General features: G+C 42.9%; 1 long non-coding RNA gene across 2 annotated transcripts in view; it reads left to right on the top strand.

Annotated features, from left to right (window-relative positions):
• The window catches only part of LOC123478844 (uncharacterized), a 50820-nt gene extending 38749 nt beyond the window's left edge, over positions 1 to 12071 (top strand). For both annotated transcript variants that reach the window (XR_006654220.3, XR_006654221.2), the window contains exons 4-5: positions 9999 to 10214; positions 11308 to 12071. This is a non-coding gene — a long non-coding RNA (uncharacterized lncRNA). The remainder of the gene's footprint in view (positions 1 to 9998; positions 10215 to 11307) is intronic.
• The last annotated feature ends 1609 nt before the right edge of the window (positions 12072 to 13680 follow it).

The raw sequence follows: 13680 nt of genomic DNA, 5'->3' as shown, positions 1-13680 counted from the left end.
ATGCCTAAGTTTGGGTAGTCACATCCCCCCCAGGAAAGCTGGCACCGCCTTTACCCATCCATCAATATGTAACTTCTTTACCCCATCCTGCCCACTACATAAGTCCTCAGAACAAAGGACCTGGCCCACTTGCCATCCTGGCCTTTGGCTGCCCTTCCTTTCACCGCCCTTACCCTGCTTTGCCTATGCTTTTCAACCCCCCACCTTAGCCAGGCCCCGTTCTCTCCCATGAGAACAGGTCACCAATAAATCCTGCTTACACACTAATAGATTCACTGATCTGTAATTCTTTACTGCATCAGCGAGAAGAACTGAGTTTCTGGGAGTTTCCCCCACAACACAACCTTCCCACATGAGTGAATTAGTGATAGAAACTTTGGTGGATTCTTAGAGCTGTAGGGGTCTCGGAGTCACCATTGTTTTAACACTTGAAGAATTCCAGGGCAAAGAAATAGAAGTTTGTTAAAGGTCACAGGACACTGAATATGTTAAGAGGATGGATCTCAGGTTCAGTGTTCCTGCCACACACAAAACAAAATAAAAGCGCGCACAGAGACTGGAGGAAAGTTTCAGCAGCGCTGGGTAGGTCTCGAGCCTCGCCTGCCACGATGGTGCTGCCAGTGCGTGTGTCTCTCCAAGCACATCAGGGTGTAGACGAGAAGTGTGCGCTATTTCGGGTGTGTCAGTTACGTTCCAATGAAGCTTTTTTTGTTTCTGTAAACCATGGTTTTTAAAAAAATCTTTTTTCCAGCTTCATTGAGATGTAGTTAACATTATAACATTGTGTAAGTTTAAGGTGTACAACAATAAAGCTTTTAAAGGAAGAATAAAAAGACAAGCATACACTGAGACACTATGTTTATAATTAATATATCTGTCTAAAGACTTGTATTCAGAATATGTAAATAACTCCTGCAATTCAACAATCAAAAATAAACATCCAGTTAAAATACACGAAAAACACAGACACTCCATTTTCTCACAGAACTCTGTTTCTTTGCCACATAGCACTTATTCGGATTTGCAATGGTATATTCCTGTGTGAGATTTTTTATTGAGTTCTGTCTCCAACACAAAATGGTAAATGTCAGAAGAACAAGTTCTAGAGTTCACAAAAACATCGCTCACCATGGAATCCCCAACTCCGAGCACAGTCCTGGCTGCATGTAAACAGTTCGAACAAAGAAAAAGGATGCACCCTAGATAGTTGGGTCTAAGTTTACAGCTCTTTTTACAACACTGTTCTGGAAAAAAGAATCTAGTCCCATAATTAGACAGTACAAATAGTTATCATGATAAAACAACAATTCAGAATAAGTTATACCGAGGTGTTCAAAAGATTCAGCTATGAAGTATGGGTTTAGTTTAGCATGGTTTCTATGAACATGCGCGCATCTAGAAGGGGCTTTTCTAAAACGAGACCCCTAATTGTTGTGATGAACAGACTGGTAGGTTGCTCCCCGTGGCCCTCATTCACTGGCCCCTGGGGAGTCCAGAGGTTGACGCTGCCTCCTTCTGTGAGCTCACAGCTGAACGTGTAACCCACTTCTGGCTACGTGGGGGTCCGTTCTTCCCCTCCACCCTGTGCTGCTCTGTCCACAGTGTTTGTTACAAGATTTCAGGAATCTGAGAAACTAATACGTTTCTTTGCTTTCTTCTCAAACTGAGAATGAGACATAGCTTATTTTGCATTTTTTGTCTCTAAGAGCAATGTTGGAATTTTCTTTCTTGGAATTAAATAGCACCCCCAGGCCAAAAACACCCGGTGGCCTCAGTGTATGTTAAAACAGGAGCAGCTGCAGTGGGATTTCAGCCTACGAGAGTCCTTAGCCTGGGGCTTCTGAGTGCTCCAGAGTTTGTCTCCCGAAGCTTCTGCCTTGTCTCCTCCCATAGGGCAGGTCTGGAGGAGTGAGTCCGCTGTCAGGGGAGATAATTAGTGGGTAAGGAGACTTAGTGATCAGGAGTGCTCTGCTGGTCTTTGAAGATGAGAGGAAAGGCGGAGGATGGGACAAGAGGCCTGCCGCTCTGGTCTCCGCTGTGCTATGTGGGATGGAAAAGGAGCTTCAAAGCTGGGAATGTCTCAAAACTGCAGATCAAGCTGAGCCTCCTCCTGGAAGCCCACTGAGAGGCTGTTAGTGCTAGCGAATGCAGCTGACACTTTATTATTGGGGGGTGGGAAGTGGCTAGGATCCTGTTATTTTGCTTGTGAGGTGTAAAACCTTCTTCCACAGCGTGTCATCTTTGCAAAAGGCCACCTATTTCAAGGTCCCGTTTATGTACATAAAATGTCCCAAATAGGCAAGTTCACAGAGACAGAAAGTAGATGAAGTGGGTGTGAGAGGATGGGGGAGGGGGAGTGGGGAGTGACAGCCATTGCGTAGGGTTTCATTTTGGGTGATGAAAAACATCCTGGGTCAGACAGTGGTGATGGTTGTACAGCGTAGCAAATATACTACAAATCCTGAATTGTATACTTTAGAATGATGAATTAGGGATTATATCAATAACAAAAAATAATATGTCATCTGAAGATGAGGACTGGTGAGCAGCAGCTTTGGAGGTGACCAGTCCTGCAGTGCTCTCCATAATAATAACGGCACCCATGCTCCTTGTGTAGCAGCCATTGTACAAAGACCTGACGTGTCCATGCATTTAATCCTGAACAACAGCTCCCGGGGGTGGGTGCTGTCAGTAACTCCGCTTAACAATGAGGGAACTGAGGCACAGGGAGGTCAGGTGACTTGCGGAAGGCCGCACAGCTGGCGCGTGGCAGAGGGAGGCTCCCCTCCGGGCAGTCTGGCTCCAGAGTGTGCATCTGGACCCCAGGCTGTCCTACTGTTTGGATTCCAGCAAAATCACTGCAAGCAGGCAGTGGACAAGGCAGTCCTGAGAGGTCATGTGCGTGCAAGAACGCAGGGTGGCCCCGTCGAATACTGGCACAAGCCCAGCCTACAGCAAGGTTATCTGCAGAAACTGAGTGGCCTCCCTGGCTGTCGTGCCAACCCCATCAGCCCATTTGGTCCCTATTTGTTCAGGGCTGGGGCACACAGGCGTCCCTTGCGGCAGATTGGTCTGTGCAGACACACCTCTAGCTCTTCCAGATACCCCCAAGGGCAGGGCTGAGGCAGCTTGGCGCTGGCATCTGACTGTCCTGGCAGCAGTCTCGGTGTCGTGACCTTGAGGGTTAATGTGTGCACACAACACCACTCACTGTACGTCCTTGGGAAGAAATACGCATTAGAGCCATTTTGCATGCTATTTTATGCTTTTCAAATCAGGCATACTGATGTCTGAATGAAGGGAAAATGAGTCATCTCGGATATGTTAAAATGGTTCTCATTTTAAGTCAATAATACATAGAAATAATGATCGAGCTACTTTCCATTTTGTTGAATATTTTTTAAAGTATAATTTCTAGTGTTCTAGTTTATTTTTAGAATATCTTATTTCCTAACAAGTGAAACAGAGGTACCTACTTGGCACCTGGAGCGCTAAGTCATGTGGATTAAGAGGCAAGATAGAGCAGAGTAAGAGCCTCTGTCTGGGTGGGAAGCCCTGCCTGGTCACTTAGCAGCAGTGTCGCCTTGGACAGGCTTCCTTAGCTTCTCTGTGCTTCTGTTTCTGCATGTAACAAGGATCAGTTGTAACATCTGCTCCACAAAGGTGGTCTGAGGTTTAAATGACCTAAAGGGCAAAGCCCTTAGAGAAGAACTAGCCCAACGTACACAGTATGCTTCTGTTCGTACTAAATCTGGATACTTCCAGTGTGATGCCCATTGGACAGAGAGAGCTCACCATCAGAAGGCACGGGCCAACACCTTTCTCTGAGGGATGTGCAGGTATGTGCGGAGTTCTCCACATTCTTTTGCCCAGGCCCTCTATTATCAGTAGCACATGGTTATTTAGCATTTGCATTACCAGGGGTCAGCACAGTCACGGGGCTTCTCACTCTCTATTGAATGGCTTGCTTCTTTATCTGTGTCTGCCGCAAACAAAGAGCTCTTATCAGTAGAGATTATCTTGTTCACCTTTGCAGCTACAGCTGCAAAGTGCCCAGCACACAGTGGGTGTCCAATAAGTGCTTTTAAAATTAATCACTGAGTAGACAAACTCCTGACAAAGAAGCAAGGGAAGCATCTGTGAACATGAAGCAAAGGATGAACCTTATTAAACTTTCCTGGCTTACAAAGCACAAGTTGGCATGACCTGGCCTCTGTCTCATCTTGCGTCACTCTCCTCTTTGCCCTCGTTCATTTCCCCGCACTCATCATGTCCCTGTGCCATGCAGGACATCCGGCACGGTTTGCCTGGCTGTGCAGTGCACAAGGCCACTCTGCCAAAGGGGCATCTGCCAGTGGGAATGGATGGGAGCCACAAACATGAACCACACATGTAATTTTACATGTTCCTCTAGCCACATTAAAAACAAAAGTAAAAAGAAGCAAGTGAATTTAATAAAACATTTCATTTAGCTCAATATGTCCAAATAGTACCATTTCATCATGTAATCAATATAAACATAATTGAAGTATTCTGTATACTTTTTCACATTAAATCTTTGAAATTCAGTGTGTATTTTATGTGTAGCACATCTCATCTTTGACTAGCCACGTTTTAAGTGCTCAGCACAAAATGCGGCTAGTTGCTATAATATTGGATGACATCGGGCTGAGCCATTGACATTCCAGGTAATATAGAATTGTATAGACAAGTTTTCTGGAAACTGACAGTAAAAACTCTTGTTCTATTAAAATAAATAAAAATAACAATTTTCCAATAGAAGCAAAGGGTCTTGAGGAGGTGGTGCCCTTTTTCTAATTTGCACAAAGATGCTTCTGGCCAATGGTGGCCTTGATGTCACTGGGCTTTTGCACATGCTGTTCCCTCCGCCTGGAAGTCCATCCCTTTTTGAAGGGTCAATATCTGTTCGTGTTTCCATTCAAGTGTCACTTCTCCCATGAGGTCTTTGCTCCATTTCCTCACAGAGCCCCGTTTCTTTGCCTCATAGCACTTATTTGGATTTGCAATGATATATTCACGAGGGAGATTTTTTTGATTAAATTCTGCCTCCAGCACAAAATGGTAAACTCTTTTTGCTCGTCAGGGAACCCGCAACTCTGAGCACAGCCCTGGCTTGCCTAGATGGGCTCGGAAAGGTGCGCTAGGGACTGCCCTGCTGACTGCACATGTCGATGTCCGCGGGCCCCAGAGTTTGTGACACTCACATGCCTATGACCCCAGGGGCAACTTACTCTTTGCCCAGGATCAGCAGACACTGGATTGTTGTCTCTCCAGGGGAGAAAGCCTACTGTCCCCTCTCTGATGGCTCAAATGTGTTTCCTGTTCAAAAAGTATGGGAATTCATCTGACCAGTTTCCCCTGATCCTGTTCCAGGGTGCAGCTGCCTTAGGTCTTTATGGAGCTGGGTGGCTTCGAGTTTTATCTGGGATTCAATCAGGAGATTTAATCTTTAGTGGCCACTTTAAAATAAACACACTTTAAAAGCATGTTAGTTGATAACGTGGATAGCCAGCAACTCAGGTGATAAAACACTCTGCATTTTGAAACCTACGGATTGTGCAAGTTCTTGTCTGAAATCCAGGAGTTGGTGGTAAGCTGGGGAATTGACTCAATTTGCTTCATATGCTGACTTCTCCCTTCCTACGGCAATAAATAAAATTCACACACAGGGCAGTTATGAATAAAAGCTATAAAATGAATTGTGAGCACAAGGCAAACTGATTGCTAATCAATTAGCATTAATAATGTATATAATGTTCAGTGTAGTGGTTAAGATTTGGAATTCTTATATCATCAAACTACTACCTGGGTTCAAATCCTGAACTTACCGTTTATTAGCTGTGTGACCTTGGGTAAGTTATTCAACTTCTCTGAAGTGCAGTTTCCTTATCTGTAAAATGATGGATAAAAAAAGAGAATCTGCCTCTTAGGTGTGTTGTGACAGTCAAGAGGGCTACTGACCATACAGCGTCTGAGTAACGTTATCCCAGAAGTTAGGTTTAGTGTTTCCAAAGGAGTCTGCACCTGCATGACGGCAAAGAGCTGGTTACGGTCAGGCGTTTCATGGAATTACGGTGCAGACACAGCCTTCATTTGAGAGGAAACAAACAGGGTCCGAAACCCACTGTGTTTTTTATTGTTCTTTGAGTCTTCTTTGAGTAGGCTGAAGAAAACAGTGTAGTGAAGCAAGACCTCCCATAAATAGAGCAAAATAGAACTGACGGCTTTAGGATATTGGGCTAGGATATTGAGTCCCAGAGGCCTCTTCCTGTGTCTGAAATTTTGGAATCTGTATCGTATGGCAAATAGAACAAATAGTTAAGAGGTATAAAAGGCAATAGAAGTATTTATACTTGGGAAATGCTAGTGCTCGTATTAGCCAGTTTATTCTAACCAGACTCACTCGAACCTGGAGGATAATTTGGCTCAGCCTGGGAGGTAGAGAAACACATCATTCATTAAGTACTTTCTGCACTTTTTTCACCAGGCCTGGCAAAATGCATGCAAAGTGGTTTCTTACACAGTGAGATTTAAAGGAAACTGCTCAGAGGGTATGTCTTGCCCAAATCTGATCTTCCAGAGGGCCCATAACCCCCACTATTGGAGACCCACTCTTTTGTGTCAGGCTGTTGGGTCTCCAGCAATGCCATATAAAAGCAAGTGTCTCCCCCTTCCCCCTAGGGAGACAGAGCGTGGTAAGCCATTCCCAGCTACGATCACCTTCGTTTGTCTTTCACACTTGGCAATGGGGGTGGTGGAAAGAAAACAAACTTTTAGGTCTGGGATACCTGACCTGGGCCTTTAAAATAACATACTATTGTCTTTACAAATTATTTCAGTTTTGGGGCCTTATTTCCTTACTTATACTGAGGTCCAGTACTAATGGACTACTTCACAGGTTATTATGAGGATTAAATTACGTGAACACATAGTTGACTGTTACAGTTGTCATTCCCTGAGAAGTGGAGAGGTAAATTGTGATAGGAGAAGGCAAACGTCCAGAGTAGGGGCTCCTGCCTGGACCCGGACTTCTCGAAGACAAGAGATAGGATGAAGACATGGGAGCCTGAATGGGTGGGTGTGTGTGTGGTGGGGGGAAAGGAAGAACATATGACAAGGGGAAAGGACACTGAACATCAATGTCACCGACTTAAAGCCTCAGACTTATGATGCCTGGATGATGTATGTGTCCTAGAATTAATAGAATGGGGATGATAATGCCATCAACACCAATCACAATTAAGGAAGGATAAAAATAATGTACTGCATACATGGAAAAAACTTGATATGTGGCATGGCTACAGTGTGTACTCCAGGCATTAACTTTAAGTTCACTCATTTATACACTTCTTTTGAGAGCTTGCTCCATGCTGGGACCCGTTCCAAGCACAGAGACGTTACACATTGGTGATCATAGCCTGCTGCCCGTGAGCTCTCATGCTAATGGGGCAGAGGTAGAAAAAGCAATGAAGACATACAAAATGTATCAGGTGATGAGTGTTAAGAGAAAAAATAAATTAGGTAAGGAGGGTTGAAGGGTGGTATTTTAAGATCGGGTGGTCAGGGAAATCCTTTCTGATAACAACTGAGTATGTAAAAAAATCTCTCCTCTTATTCATTTCATTTAACACTCCTTTATTGAGTTCCTACTATGTGTTAGGTGGTTTGCTAAGAGATGGGAACATAATAGTGTTCCCTCCCTTTCATAGGGCTTTCATTCTTAGGGGAGGGGGAGAAATAAGCATATAAGTGAACACATAAGCAAGATAATTTTATATAGTATAAGTGTATAAAGGCAACAGATGATAAAATGGGGGAATATGGTAGCAGAATGATGGTTTGGCAGGAGTGGGTGGGATAAGGGAAGTGGGTGTCCAGTTGCAAGGCAGAGCAAAAATCTCCAGAGAATTTTAACATACTGATGTGTGATAAAACTATAACTCATTTTTTATTATATTGTATTTGCAGTCCTAGAACATCTTTAATACACCAGAATATGTTAAAAAAAAAAACAACTTAGTCACATTAAGTTTCTATGTGAAAGAGTATGAAAAAATCTGCTGGGTTATTTTGTCTGCTTCCCCTTTACTTATCATTTTCCTGTTGATGAACTCAATCTGCCCCTCTTCACTGTCCCCCCATGACTTGAGTTGTTATGATCATCACCCCTCTAGAGGCCAGCATTCTTCATACACTTTAATTCTTTGAATCATTTCAGCACTCAACCACACAGGTGGAGAATCGAAATTTCCATACAGGACTGCTTTCTAGAGTCTGGGTTTGTGACAATTTTGCCTTAAATTGTGTCCATTTCACTTAATTCTGGCACACTTCTTCATCTCTACAATATTGCACAAACCATTGCCCTTGGCCGGTTGTGCCTTCCTCTGCCTGGTCCTCATGTTCACCTTTCAGAACGCTCCTCAGACTGCGCTGCCAGGAGGCAGCCTGCTCCAGTGAGATACCTGCTCCTCGTTCCTGTCTTCACCTTCCATTCTGCCCGCTGTCTGCCGCCGTAGACCCTGCAGCTCCTTACAGCAGCCGTGTTCACACCTCTGCTGCCCGCTCTGGGCTATACAGCTCTTGAGCTCAAGAAGTGTATTTCATTATTTGTGGAACTCCCATTACTGGTACAGTCCTTAAAACATGGCAGGCACTCAACAAATGTTGGTTAAATAAATGAATGAATAAACAAATGAACAAATCAAGAAGTGTGGGAACAGGTCAGGGCTGACTCACCCATCAGCTTCCCGAAAGTGAGTTGATAATAAGAATTCACCTTCTATCTGGTAAACTCCTTTCCTGGATTTCCCCAGAATATGTGTTCGTTCATTCCTTCCTTCATTCATCCCGTAAACATGCCTTGAGTGCTACTAAGTCCCAGCTAAATTCTGTGGATGCAAAAATGAATAACATTAATTTCTCTCATTGAAGAGCTTACAATGTAGGGAAGTGAAAAAATTGATCCATAGATGATTATTATACAATAAAATTTATACTATAAAGGAGGTTTTTAATAATGTATAACAGCATAAAAGAAGGAGTTTCTAGTCCATGCAAGGACACACATAGGGAAATACAAGGGGACAGAGGAGCTGAGTCTTGAGGAAGTGTAGAGGCCAATCAAAAAAGGCAGGAGGGAGAAGGACTTCAGGGTTGTGGCCCTGTTTGGAATGAGTGGCGTACGAAGCAAGAACATAAACACAAAGGCACAGAGGCATTTGGGTTCATGGAGTGCTGCTGGGGAGGGCTGTCCCGGAGTGTGGGGAGAGCTAGACAGGCAGCCGTGTCTAGATGCAGACCGAGTTTGGATACTCCAAGAAGTGTGGACTTGACTCTGCAAAGATGGCAGTGCCAGTGGAGGCGTTGGAGCAGGTGAGTGAAGTGACCAATATTGTTAGCTTCTAGAATGATTACCTTAGGATCTAAGGCAGGGGTGTCACACTCATTTTCACCAGGGGCCACATCAGCCTGTGGTTGCCTTCAAAGGGCCAAGTATAATTTTAGGACTGTATAAATGTAACTACTCCTTAACTGTTAAGGAGTTGAAATTATATTCAGCCCTTTGAAGGCAACTGCAAGGCTGATATGGCCCCGGTGATAATGAGTTAGACACCCCTGATCTAGGTGGAGAATTGGTAAAGGCCTGAGTTAGGACAGCTGCCAGGTGAATGGAGAAGAAGGGATGTAATGAAAGATGCTCCAGAGTATTCCAGACAGAACTTGATAATCTGAATAGAGATGTGGAAGACGAGAAGTGAGCCCAGTGCCACTCACTGAGCTTGGGGTATATGGTTCTATCTCTTTAGAAGAAATCATAATCCTGACACTATACTAGTACTCATTCCCTTAAACATTTATTTTATTTTTGCATATGTTGCTTTTAAGGTATTTAAGTGCTTTGCTGTCAAGGATATGTTCTGATAGAGTTTTTGATCTAGTCACTCTCTCTAAGTTAACGGTTCTTCAATCTACAGGGTCTTGGGGCCCATGAGGCCTCCACTGGGAACAAGAAGGGCCTATGCAGGCAGAGCTCCCGGCCCCCTCTCCACTGCATCACCAGTCGCGCCTCCACCACTATGTGTTCTGACCCAGGGCTGATGTCAAGAATTTCAGAAAGAGCTCTGGAGCTTTCTTATCTCTGAAATCACTAGTCTGAATCTCCGTAACTCATGCAACATGTTTTCTTAAATGTAAGTGCTTGGCTACAGTTCTGTGGTATACTATGTGTCTTTGTTTTATTGTTTTATTTTCATTTATTGTTTTGTTTTTTCTTGGAAAAACGTAGGTTATATCATGGGATTCATATTCATAAACCTAGTATATTGTGCCCGATTGTTTTTAATTGTGGATAAGTCTGTTTTAATTGCCATGTATTTCTGTTTCCCAAGAAATGCGCATCTCACTCATGATGGTTTGTGTTTCTTTAACGAAGGAATTAGAATAAAGCATCTGGGACCAGAGAAGGCCACAGGGCCTGTGTTGCTCTTTTGCCATCAGGCTCAATGAGGTGAAAAGTGAAGGTCAGCCACAAATCAGCTGAGAATTAACATAAGCCGTTGTTTTGGAGTTTTTCAAATATTTTTCAACTCCCATTGTGTGTTTTTGTGTTTTGTACTCAAAATCCACTGCCAAAACCTCCCCCAGTGTCAACCCGTCCTGGGTCCCTGAATCGTTTGGACAGCAAACCAGAGTTCTCATAGGTCATTAATCTCAAAGAGATATGTTTGTTAAATATGAGGAGAGGAACATATATTTTTACCACATTGAGGTTCACAAATTCATTTTTTTAAAATAAGATCTTGTCTAACTGAATTTTTAATCTACTTCTGATTTACATTTTTAAGATAGTGTTCAGATACTCAAAAATGTATCTGAAATGAGAATCACAGCCCTGTGGAATTAATAGGTACAAATGTTGAAGAGAGAATGGATCGAACAAGAGAGGATAGGAAATTGAGTAACTTCAAAGAGAAAGTGAAAACAGAAGACACACTGTTATTTTCCGGGGGTGGGGTGGGGTATGTGTGTATTTTTTTGTTTCTTACTGCCTGTGGACAAACTATGCCTGGGAAAAGTCCTCTACTTACATCTCTTTTGTTGAACACTGTGAATTTTCAGTATGCGTTTCCCTTATGTAACGATTATTAAGTTTCCCAAATAATAGCAAGACAGTTTTCTTTTTTCTTCCTGTGTTTATGGGCACTCTACTAAAGCTGATTGCAGTGAATCACGTGTGTTAAGTACTCAGCACTAATCTCATTTTTCTTTCTTTCACTCCTGTAGGCAATGGAATGACATGGATATGGATGCCGTTGGGCCCCAGGAAAGCGGAAAACAGAGGTTGTCCATCTTTGCCAAGGAGATTGATGTCTTACTTGACATCACTGGGGCACATGGGAAAAGCTGCTTTTCTGTGGCCCCACAGCTCCTTCCTGGTTATCCAGTCACGTGGCCCTGATCTGGTTTCTTTCATTATTGCAACAAAGGAATGTTAGGCTTTACTAACTCCTTATTCAAAATGCCATTGAAGAAAGACAATGAGGTGCCAGAAAATAACAGATTCACATTATAGTTCCTCTGCAAATCTTTTAAGTGCCCTTGGAAAATGTTATTGTAATTGACTTGGTTTCCCTCTTTCTTGGGGATAGTGGGTGTTAGTTACAGGCATCTAAAATCTACCTGCATATCTAGACACTTTTGATACCTTGAATAGTCAACACAATAGTAAGATGTTTTCCATAATGTCTCTTTCATGTTTCATATTGCCTCATTGCATTTCAAAATATCTAATAAAAACCACTAACATCATAATTTAATGTTAGCTCTGTTTTGCAAAAAGCCAGTTCCATTCTACAGCAGAAAAAAAGGAAGGGGAAAAGTTGTTCTAAATGTTAGGCTCTTTATTTCTTATTGTTTAAAGTCTATGTTTCATTGTTTCTTTGTTGACTTTTAAACCCGAAATCTGTTTTATGATGTAAAGAATATGAAAGGATTTGGAAGGAAAAAGAGAAAGATCTCTGAATATGCGACTCCAAATATTTTAAATCCCTTTGGAATGCGCAGATAAAATCTTCTGTAGTTTGCATGTGGGATCTTGATTATGTAGCTATGAATTATTTAATCAAAGTTTATGCAACATAAAGAACAATTGTGTAAAATTATGAATACTCATTTTTTTCCTTAGGTGTAGTAAAGTCATTGGTGCTGCTGATGTAATGAAGGAATATTTTATTCTCTACAAACCTAGTTTTCTGCCTTACTTTTTCATTAGCCTTAGCTAAGATAGGCAGACTCAACTACTGCAATTACCCACGTTCAATCCCACGTTCATTCCATTGTCCATGGAAACAGTGTCGCATGTGGCAAAACAGTGACCCACATTCCACAAACTTCAGGTCGGCCTCTATGACGTTTGGGGTGACTCTTATTTCACCAAATGTCCAAAATTATAGCATCCAATTGATCACTTTTCCACAAGGGAAACAGTATAGGAAAATAGCCCCAGGCTCTAAAAGCCGTTTGGTTGGCTTTTTTATATTTTAAGGTACAGGTTAGCTCTGTGCTAATAGTACCTTGTTTTGCTTTCCCTTCTAAAATAACTCATTATGCCTGTGAGCTGATTAACAGACCATTTGGATTTTTTACTGTCCATAGAAAAGATTTGTGGGGTGAAAAGAACACAGAGTAAAATACCTCTGTTTCCCTCTGTCTCATGGCCTCTCTGCAGGCTGGAGGGGATGTCCGTTCATTATTGCTAAATACTAAATCCTCCACTTGTGCTTAAAAGGATAACTTTAAAAATACACCAAGCGGGGAGGTGTGAGCTGATAAGAATGTAATATGAAGAAGTGTTCCTTGTGGGTTGCGAGTTGGATGCGAGGTCAAGTGCAGGGCAGCCATCCGTCCTGCATGGCAGCCTCAGGGTGCACCCAGGGGAGTGGCTTACAGTCGTGGAAGCCATGCCTTTGCATCATCAGGCCTTCTGACAACTGTCTCAGTTTCCAGCCCCTGCATTTCAAATGGAATTTGCCAAAGCTTAGAAAGCCCAGTGAAGAATGACCAGGATAACTGGATCTTAAAATAGTGGTACTTGAGTGATGAGTGAGGAACCAGGAAGGATATGATTCAGGATGGTGCATAAATTACTCTTTCCAATGTTTAAAAGGTGCTGAGAGAAAGATGGGTTACATATCTTCACTGTGGCTTCAGAGAGTGAAGTTCTGGCCAGAGCAGGCAGAATAAGAGAAAAGTACAGCATATTTCATCTTAAGGAAAGGAAACCATGTGGAAGCACTTGGCCAAGTTCTGGGGTTCTGGAACTAGGCTGGCTAAGTTTACTTTTTCTGAGGTGATGTACTCAACTTCTCAAGTCCCACGTACAGAATGCGGTCGAACACATCTCATAGGGTTGTTGTAAGGACTGAACAAGGTGACGTATGCAAAGGCACGAGACCAGGGCCTGACACAAGTGAGCCCTCGGTAGTGGTTAGCTGTTCCTACCGTTTCATCTAAACTGAACTCAGGTAACCACGTATACATGTTGTGGAGTCCCAGTGAATGAGATTCTGTGGGGAAGGCTGGTCCAAGGTAATCCCCAGCTCTTTGTGACTGAATGCAGAAAGCCTCGCTAGAGAAGTTCTGGCACCATTAGTGGAC

The sequence above is a fragment of the Desmodus rotundus genome, chromosome 11 (assembly GCF_022682495.2).
Source record: "Desmodus rotundus isolate HL8 chromosome 11, HLdesRot8A.1, whole genome shotgun sequence".
Classification (NCBI taxonomy): Eukaryota; Metazoa; Chordata; class Mammalia; order Chiroptera; family Phyllostomidae; genus Desmodus; species Desmodus rotundus.
The sequence above is the reverse complement of the archived record's forward strand: the minus strand, read 5'-3'. Positions and strand labels throughout refer to the sequence as shown.